Raw genomic sequence first — 10129 nt, 5'->3', positions numbered from 1 at the left:
CAAACGGCCGTACGTACGGCACACGTCGGTGGGTAATTGCCGCATAACCACGGCTTTAGGCACTTTACGACCTTAGCGGCGCCGTAAGAACGTGTCAGCTGATCGCTCTCTCACTAGATAGAGTTGCCTAGTAAACTTTTGTGCGGTAATTTTTGACCGTTTGCAGTTTTATGCAAAAACACCTAATTATAGTTTGAAAAATTGTGAAAATAATTCGAAATAATTTTGTAAAAGTGCAGATTATAAATATGTAATATATTTATATTTATTTAATATTAATTCCAGCCTTTTACAACATCAAAAATTAAATTGGAAAAAGTTGATGTTACCATAAGCTTGCATACAAAATGGTCAATGGCAACAGTGCTTATCTGTAAACAATACACGCACAAATATGTTATGTACATGTACACAGACGCATAACCCTACAAGACAGGTACCCGTTCCCTAATCGATTAGTTAATCGTCACCAATAACTTGTTCACCAATTATCGTCTTAATGACTTTTACATTGCTGTCGTGAAAAAGGTAACGCATGCGCTCTCTCAAAATAGTGTACGTGTGACTCGCTTTCTCGCTCTTACCTATTGTGTTTTCGACATTCCTTCTCGCTCGATGTTATTTACATTTTTAAGTTACTTCATCAGTTATGTTTTCGTTATCGCTAACCAAAACATATGCAACAACAACAACACGGGTAACTGGCCTATCGGTTACCCTTATCGGTTACCTTTTGTCAAATCGCTTTTTCTATGAATGAAACGCGTCCTTTATGTTCAGATAATATTTAATTATAAATTATTCATATATACAATGTTTTTTTACAATTTAAATTATTGCCTTATTACTCTAGCGAACTTTACATATGTGAATTTTTATATTTATAAACTATATAAATACATTAACGTCTATTCATAGTCGTGCCCTTTCCGAAACCTTGTTTTGAAGTTATTTTTCCTGCGCTGGTAGTGTTGCTCATCAGTTTGCAGTCATATTAGTTTGGTAGGTATAGTAACATCAGACGTAGGGAAATTAGGAAGCATGTCAGGAGTATCACCAGAATCCAAAGAAGCATGGTGATTCATTTCGTCACCTCCGTTTTCTTCCATATCCGGATTCATTCCATACTAGTCATTATAAATAGCTTGTAGATGCCACATAGGTGTAACCATACCCTCAAGATATTTCCGTTCAAATCTTGTGGTGTACACGTAAACTTGTATTTGTTCTAAATTATTCACCACATTCTAAACATAGAAAAGATGTATTAAGTGTTTGCGTAAATACCATTGTGATTACAATATGGACAAACATTCAATTCTAAACTTTTCGTTGTTACATCAATTGTTTCAGCGTGTTGTACACGTAAATGAAAATTCATACTTGAATGTATTTTCGTCTTCCAATCGCATAATTTACACTTTAAATAATGACTATTAGGCATATGAGAAATCTCATGGTCCAATAATTTGTTGAAGCTTGGTGTAGCTGCTTGAATATCACAAAATTTACATTTTGCACCACGTTCGTTATATTTAAATTGTAAATGTTCTGGTTTCTCTACACGATGCATAAAGTTTAGATGCTTTTTCCAACAATGTGCTGAATTTAATTGAAATACATACATTGGGCATTGTCTCATGATAAATTTTCCATAAATATACTGAGCCTCTTTATGTAGGCTCTTTTCTTAACATCTAATTCTGGTCGTACCGGATATGACAGTTTTGCTTCAGGTTATAATCCACACTCATACTATTTTCAGATTCTGTTTCATAATTTTCATCATTTTCAACATTGGACTTTGCATCAACATCATTATCATCATCGTCATTTTTTGATAACTCTGTTTTAAGCTTCATATTTATCAAAGGTTCATCTTCCTTAGTATTAGAATTAGAAACATTGTCATCTTCGGTTAATTTTTTATCAAGTTTAGCTTTTTTCCTAGGTTTAAATTCTTTACTATTCGTACTAGAATTAATACCATCATCAACATTTTTCGTGGTCTGTTTGAGTTTTTAAATTTGCCAATGGTTCGCCTTTATCAGTATTAGAATCAGAATGGCCTTGGTCATCTTCACAGTGTTGCAAAGTAGGCGACACATGTTCGTGTTGATGTTTGCGCATATTGCGGATATGTTGGTGGTTCACTAGTCATTAATTGTTTAGAAGTTTCAACTTGTTGCGTTTGTTGTTGTTGTTGCTGGCTGATGATGTGGTGTTAACGTTTGTTATACAATTTATTCGGGTGATTGCACATATTGTTGGTGTGTTATAGTGCTGGAAAACCTTCCGATATTGAAAGTCCTTGATTAGTGTAATCCCCACGTAGTGAACTACTCCTGTGACCGCGTCCGCGGTAACTATTACATCTGAAGGAACTTAAGCTACAGGCATAGCTGACATCGTTAATATAACAGGTTGACTCTAAAGTAAAAACCAAAACAAAATATTAGAATCAGTGTTTATGAATAACATATTTAAAATAAGCTCTTACAACAACGTGATCGGTGGCTACATCCCCTTGAAAGTAGTGTGGTGTTCCTCCTTGTATAAACGTAGATACTGGATGTGCTCAACCGTGCAGTTTTCTTCTAATTTGAGCAAATGTATGTTCTTACAGCCACAGCTGGAATATTTGGGATATTTCTATCCTCACATCGTCAAAATCAAATTACCTAGAATGAAAAAGAAACTCATATCAGTAAGAATAGATTAAAAGTTTTTAATATAAGCCGAAAAGTGTTCCATAAATAGGGCTCCACACTTAGCTCTTTTCCAAAGGCACAAGAGAAATTTCAGATAAGTAGAATCAGGACCTGGTAAAGTAACTTTAAAAGCGATTTAGTCGCCACTACTTCGTATGCGCATTTCTCTACGCTCCCTTTCGGCATGCATCATCAATTTCGTCATTACTATAAAGGCCATCTTGCTCACAGCAATCCAACAATCTATTTGTCCGCAAATTCGTGGAACTAAATTCCTAATGGAAGGTTCCTCTCCAAAAACTCTGTTTACAGACAGTCTTTCGCCGTGAAAACTAGGGCAGTGAAATATTACATGTTCTGCGCTTTCCAATTCGGACGGACAGCTTGGACAGAAAGGATCCTCCTCTATCCCACGCTTATGTAGATATTCCTTCAAGCCACCGTGCCCGCTCAATATCTGTGTGAGATGGTAATTTAGTTTGCCGTGTTTTCGCTCGTACCATTCCGCTATATTCCGGACTAGCATGAAGGTTCAGCGCTCTTTTCTCGAATCTTCCCGCCGTTCTTGCCACCTAACTATTGTTCGTGACCTTGCGCTTTTCTTAGCATCTTCAGATGGTCGGCTGAATCCAATGCCATACAGATCGGCCATTTCACCTGAGAGTAGATCTACTGGGATTTTCCTGGATAAAACATGGATCGCGTCGTCGGAACAGCACATGCTATTCGTATAGCAGTAATGCGGTAGGCTGCTAGTATATCTTTTTGGTGGACCATTTTAGATCTGTGCCATACTGGTGCTGCATATAATATTATAGAGCTGCTTACGTTGGATAATCGCTGACGGGTAGCTTCGCTTGGGCCGCCGATGTTGGGCATTATTCGCGTTAGGGTTCCACTAACTCTAGAAACTTTGTCCCCCACCGCCCTGAAGTGCTCCCTAAAAGTTAGTTTTGAGTCAATGATTACTCCTAGATAATTCAAGGAGGGCTTTGAATTTATTTGAAAATCTCCTATGGTTAGGACCAACTCATCCACAGTCCGCTTTGAGCTCATCAGAACCACTTCTGTCTTATTGCTAGCCATCTCCAGCCCCGTGTTCGTCAACCATTCCGTTATTCTTCCCATGGCGTCATTACATAATGCTTGGAGCAGATCAAGTTTCTTGGCCACTGCTACTACGACAATATCATCTGCATAGCCGACAATTTCCGTGCCTCCGGGAAGGTCGATTTGTAGCACCCCGCTATACACCACATTCCAAAGAGTTGGACCTAGAACAGATCCCTATCTAATCTATCTATCTATCAAATTATTCGGAGCAGGTACGGAACTTGTCTTGGGACACCCAAAGTGCGCCCACGCTTCTCATGGCTCCAGCGGGTTAGCGGCTTCCTAGAACTTAAGCCACTTGCTGCTCCTAGATCTGACATCTGTCAGCTGGAGTCTTAGCCCGGCAAGCGCAGGGCACGAGCGCAGAATGAAATCGATCGTTTCCTCCTCCAACTCGCACTTCCTACATCTGCTATCACTGACCAAGCCTAATTTAAAGGCATGTGACGCCAGAAGGCAGTGTCCAGTAAGAATACCCGTCATGAGTCTAGTCTACAGTTTAATGATAATAAAAATATAAGAATCAGTGTTTATGAATAACATATTTTAATTAATCTCTTACAACAACCTGATCGGTGTCTACATCGTCATGTAGGTAGTGTGGTGTTCCATCTTGTATAAACGTAGGTACTGTATGTGCTCAACCGTGCAAATTGACATTAGCAGTAACATTATTTACATAAACATAGCTTGGTATTTGTGCAGGCCTCAATATAGCATACATTGGTCCAGTTCGGTGTGCACCAGCCACTGGTACAAACACTTTTGAATGCATAGCTTTCATATAGGATGGATGTCCAGCAGTGCTCCGGTTGTGCCAATATGTAATGGGCTGCTCCGTCTCTTGGTATGGCTGTATAGGTATAGGCGGGTGCAATGCATTACTAGGCTCAAGATCGGAAGGTACATAGATGGCTCGAAGACGCCAGAGGGGATTGGAGCCAGAGTTTTCGGACCCAGAACCAAAATATCAGTAACTCTAAAAGCACATCCGAGCATTTTCGAGCGGAAGTATTCGCCATAAGTTAGTGCGCTAAGCTGAACCTTCAGCGCTGATACCCCAATGAAACAATTGCCATACTCAGTCAGGCAGTCAGGTTCCACTAAAGGCACTTGCGGCGTTCGAAATAAAGTCAGCACTTGTCCTTCAGTGCGTAGAAAAGCTGAATCAATTAGGAGCCCACAACGTAGTACTGTTGGCCTGGGTCCTAGGCCACAGGGGAGTGGAGGGCAATGAGCAGGCGGACTCCATGTTTAATTTGTTGCGTCTCTCCCACAAATTGTCAACCCCCCAGCAGATCCTTGCAGCGGGTCTGCGCCATACTCTCCTCTTCCGGGAAGGTATCGACCCCAACCCGGGTCCTTCTCCTGACCCCAGTACTGAGAAATAGGTTTGCTGCGTTTGCCGGAAAAGAATCTTTTTAGGACGGTCATATATATAAGGGCCTGAAATATTTCAATGAACTTCCTAATCACATAAAAAGTAGTAATAACTTCAATACTTTTAAAAAAAGTTTATTGGAGCATTGTAAAACCCTTCCAATAAGATAGTTTTTTTTCTTTTATTTTTTTACATGATATACCGATACTGGAGCGCGAAAAGGGAATGGTAATAATGGTAGCAGCAAAATACAATGCATCCGGCCCTAAGGAAAAGAAAATCGGTCGCCACCTGTAACTCCAGACAGTTCCAACAACTAATTTCGCTGGAATTCGGTATTTCCAGCTGGTATTTACTGTTGCTGATCGGAATCATTCGCATTCCGACAGCATAAATATAACAATAAAATTATATAATGTGTAACAAAAATAACGAAAATAAGGCCAAATAAAAGTTGGAGCAAGGGGGATTGGAAACACGTCCTTTTCAACCTCCCATTATATGTTGAGCTGTGCTAATCGGAATCTTCATGCATTCCGACAGCGTCTTTACTAAACAAAGTTGAGGAGTGATTGGATACACTTATTTTCAATTTCCAACATCCAAAGACATGTTTAGCTGCATTGATCGGAGACTAATACATTCCGAAAGCTTAAAATACACATATAATTGAAAAATATAAGTTACAAATTTTGTTGCCTTAAGCTGGGAGCACTGGAGGATTGGAAACGCGTCCTTTCCAACCTTCCTTTAATGAGTGGCTCCCAGACTCGTCCCTCTGTCACGCTAGTAAATATGCTGATCGGAATCACATGGCATTCCAACAGCATATTCAATAGAAATAAGTGATTATAACAATGAATTGTACTTAGTAGTTTAAGTTTTGGGCCTAAACAGCCGTAATAATAAATAAATTAAATTAAAAAAATAAATACTCTTGTCAGTGTTTCACGTGCAAGGGATGGTTGCATCGGACAGGTTGCTCTGGGCTAGATTCCAAAATCCAGCGTCCTCGTAACTTTTATAAATCTTTTGTGGCTCTTGTTGTTCACGGCCTCATTACATTATGAGGATATACGGCACCTGAGAACACAGCCGTATGAAGCTAAAAAACACAAGCATGTCTTCAGTGAACTCCACAAACAGGCGTCGGACCTCTATGCCGGTGATTCCTGTACTCAAAGAACAAAACTAGCAGAGGAGGAACGCACTCTCCCTAGGGAAACGAGAGTAGTCACTCTAGCTCAACTTCGAGCTGGATAACGTAACAGGTTAAACTCTTACCTATCCAGAATCAACCCCGACATACAAAACATTGTCCTGCTTGTAATGTGTCCCCACATGTCACCAACCATCTCTTTAACTGTATTGTGCAACCAACGCCTCTAACACTCCTCTCATTATGGCCCACCCCTGTTGAAACAGAAAGTTTCTTTGGACTCCCGTTAGAGGACATTGATGACAATTTGTGATCGGTCGCACCTATTGGATGGGGCGAAGCACTGCTACTACAACAACAGCAGGCGGACAACACGGAAAGAGAGGCAGCAACTGCATGACCCATCGATCCCGAGCCGTTCCTGCCAGTTGGCCCACAGGGGCATTTATTAGCAGAAGGGAGGGAAAAGAGAGAACACTGGCGCAATATGCCAGGCCTGAGTCAATCTAAGTTACTGTTAGGAGGTTACAGCACAACTCGATATAGGGCATTAATAGGCCTCTCAAAAAGATAACCTAAGAACCCCAACGGCTATCCTTACAAGACACTGTAGACTGAACAGTCACATGCAAAAGCTGGGTATAGTATCGAACAACACATACCGATTTTGTGATGGATCAGCAGACGGTGGACCATATCCTTCTAGATTGCGGCGCAATTTCAAGACGTAGGGCTAAGTTTATGGGCTCACCATGGCCAGAGCATTCCCACATTTAATCCCTCAAGCAAAGAACACTGCTGGGGTTCATCAAGGAAGTCGGCTAGGATGAGGTGCTGTGAAGGAGATGTGCAAGTCACTGTGCAATCCTCAATAAATGATCTATATATCTACGTTCCGGTAACAAGCACCATTGTGGTACTAGCCCCACCATCTCGGGAACTATTGATATGACTACATTAAACCTTCTAGGGATTGAATATTAATAATGCCGGCACTGCGAAAGTCTGCTAAAATGCACCATTCTCCATGGAATGCTCGATATATAACTTTCCACGTTTTGAAACAGTGATGAAAAGAGCAAAATTTACAATAATTTTAACTGGCTGTGGGTAGTAAGGTGTTGATGTCCTCTCTTAACGCAATGTAATGACAACTGCGATGCAGGGAAAATGACAAAAATCTTGCAAATCTACTGATAATAATTAATTTTTCCTCCCCTTCTATGCAGTTCTATGCATAAATACATATGTATTTTTCTCTCCAAATGCTAATTAAAAAAATTAATTGGTTTTCACATGAACTTCGAACTCTGTCGTATTTGCATTCTTCAGTTGATTATCAACCAAAGCATGACAAATTATCACTAAAAAATTCATACATGTTGCTTATATATTTAATATGGTAGCCAATTTACTTACCCTTTCTGGTGCGACGATTCCTGGACAATCGGGCCTGACTAGACGCAATTTTTTTTGCCTTCAGAGAGCGTGCTTAACGCGAATCCTATCATGTTATGGCACAACTTTGGTGATGCAAAAAATCAAAGACATTTCTGCTTCTAATGCTTCTAGGATAGCAGCAGCAGCTCCCGGTGGCACCACATAAATAACAGTTGCATGCCGATCAGTTGCCTTTTTTGCTCCGGCTACCTATTCAATTTTAATTCACATTACATTATCTACTATTGCAATTTTTAATCACTACAAATCAATATAAATTACCGAAGCAAATACTGGCAAACCAAGATGCGTAGTTCCACCCTTTTTTAGGGAAATACATCCAACCAGTTTGGTACCGTATTCCAAAGCATGTTGCTTGTAAAGTACCTTGTTTTTGTAGATTTCCTTTGATTTTGGCATATTCTGAGCTGAATCGCAACCCGGCGGAGATGCTATCTATTAGAATAATATAACATTTTTTTTATTATTTAAAAATGCACATACGTATGAATGAAAATCAGAAAGTAAATAATGTTGTTGTTGTTGTAGCGATAAGGACACTCCCCGTTATCGACTTTGGTGGTCCTTTGCCGGATGCAGATCGGGTACGTTCCGGGAACCATTAAGGTACTAGCCCGACCATATCGGGAGCGATTTAGTTGACATAAAACCTTGTAGGCCATCCCGTCGATTCTATACAACTTAATATGTTAACGATTTAAAAGACGGTGCACCACCCAATTTTTATCAAAAATTATCAAACGTGGAATCAAAAGGCGCGCCTCGAGGTCCGTTTTTATTATTATTTGATATTTTTAAATTAGGTGGTGTACCTTCTTGTAAAACTTTACCCTTAATATTATTTTGGGCGAAGGCCGCCAACGCAAAAAGATGGTCTCTGCAGCAATATTCTTAATTTCCGTCACATGTCACAACTCAAATTAACTTAATGTTATTTTGGGTGAAGGTCGCCAACGCAAAAAGGTGTTCTCTGCAACAAAATTTTTAATTTCCGTCACATGTCACAACTAAAAGCACAAGATATTTTTCGTGGTAAACAATTTATATTTTTTTTGCGTTTCAATGTTTTCCGGAATAATTAATGAACCATTGTAAATTTTACCAAGTAGCGCAACTAACAGCTGATCGCTCAAAATTTGCACACACACACAAACACCACTAATGGCCATATTACGGAAATCTTAGGGAAATTGAAGTTAAATTTTTAAACAGACATAAAATGTTATAATTTTGAAATATATAGCATCTAGGACACCTTAATTGCAGTAATTGAAAGAAAATGTTTGCTTATACTCAAGTATTTAATTATTTTTTCTAAATTTATCTTTAATATTGATTCAATGATTGATCCAATGCAACTCTGGTCTTACTAGTGTTCTTCATTCCACTCCATTCGAGTGCCTATTTTCACGGCCTGCGAGTGCCTTCCACTCTATTCGCAACATAACCTCGAATTAAGCTGCTAAACTATATAGTAAACAATGTAATGAACTGTCATTTCGATGACAGCATGAAACGTCCATGTGTTAGTGGAGAGCGATAAAAGCTTTGAATGTGTGGGTGAACTAGTTACCACCGTCTTGTAGGGAAGTTGATTCCTACGGGCTTGAGGGTTCGGTTAAACGTGTTTCGGACGACAAACGTCCGTGCGTACGGCACACGTCGGTGGGTAATTGCCGCCATAGTGTACCTATACCAAGTGTGTTCACTAAGCGATAAACGTCAAAACTACAAACAGCCTCGCTCACCTGATGGAAATCTCAGGTCTAGAGTCGCATTTTTGGTCTCAACGACAACATTTTTGTCTACCAATCGTCTCGACTTTTTCAATTTTTCAATCATTCGGAGCATTCGGTAATGGTATCCATTTTGAATTCGCTGTCATTCCGAATCCAGCGAGTGCCTGTCAGAATGCTTGACAGATAAGTCAACACACTTGTACTTGTACACCATGGTTCAACTATATACAGGTTGGCTCATCTGTAAAGCAACAAAACATGTCTGTTCAACTTGTCAAAATCTGTGTATTGGTGTCGGTGCGAATGGTATGGAATGGAAACATAAAACTTAGCAGTTTTTGTATGTGTAAGTAAAATGTTGCCAATGTGTTGGTTTCATTTTGAGTTTGCCATCTCCTTTTGACAATCCCTTCAACCATGCAATGACATAAATAAAATCAGCTGATGAGATGAGCCAACCTGTACATAATTGAACCATGCTTGTACACTATGATTGCCGCATTAGTCATCATTCACAATGCCGCGGTCAGTGTAAACTATTGTGGAACTCAGTGGAACTTGCATT

General features: G+C 39.7%; 1 long non-coding RNA gene across 1 annotated transcript; it reads right to left on the bottom strand.

Annotated features, from left to right (window-relative positions):
- Positions 1 to 769: 769 nt before the first annotated feature.
- On the bottom strand, positions 770 to 8919 carry LOC137241374 (uncharacterized). The gene is made up of 5 exons (XR_010949987.1): positions 8656 to 8919; positions 8087 to 8260; positions 7784 to 8014; positions 2501 to 2681; positions 770 to 2430 (listed from the first exon to the last, which is right to left on the bottom strand). It is a non-coding gene; the product is annotated as an uncharacterized lncRNA (long non-coding RNA).
- Between the last annotated feature and the right edge of the window lie 1210 nt (positions 8920 to 10129).

The sequence above is a fragment of the Eurosta solidaginis genome, chromosome 2, assembly GCF_040869045.1.
Source record: "Eurosta solidaginis isolate ZX-2024a chromosome 2, ASM4086904v1, whole genome shotgun sequence".
Classification (NCBI taxonomy): domain Eukaryota; kingdom Metazoa; phylum Arthropoda; class Insecta; order Diptera; family Tephritidae; genus Eurosta; species Eurosta solidaginis.
The sequence above is the reverse complement of the archived record's forward strand: the minus strand, read 5'-3'. Positions and strand labels throughout refer to the sequence as shown.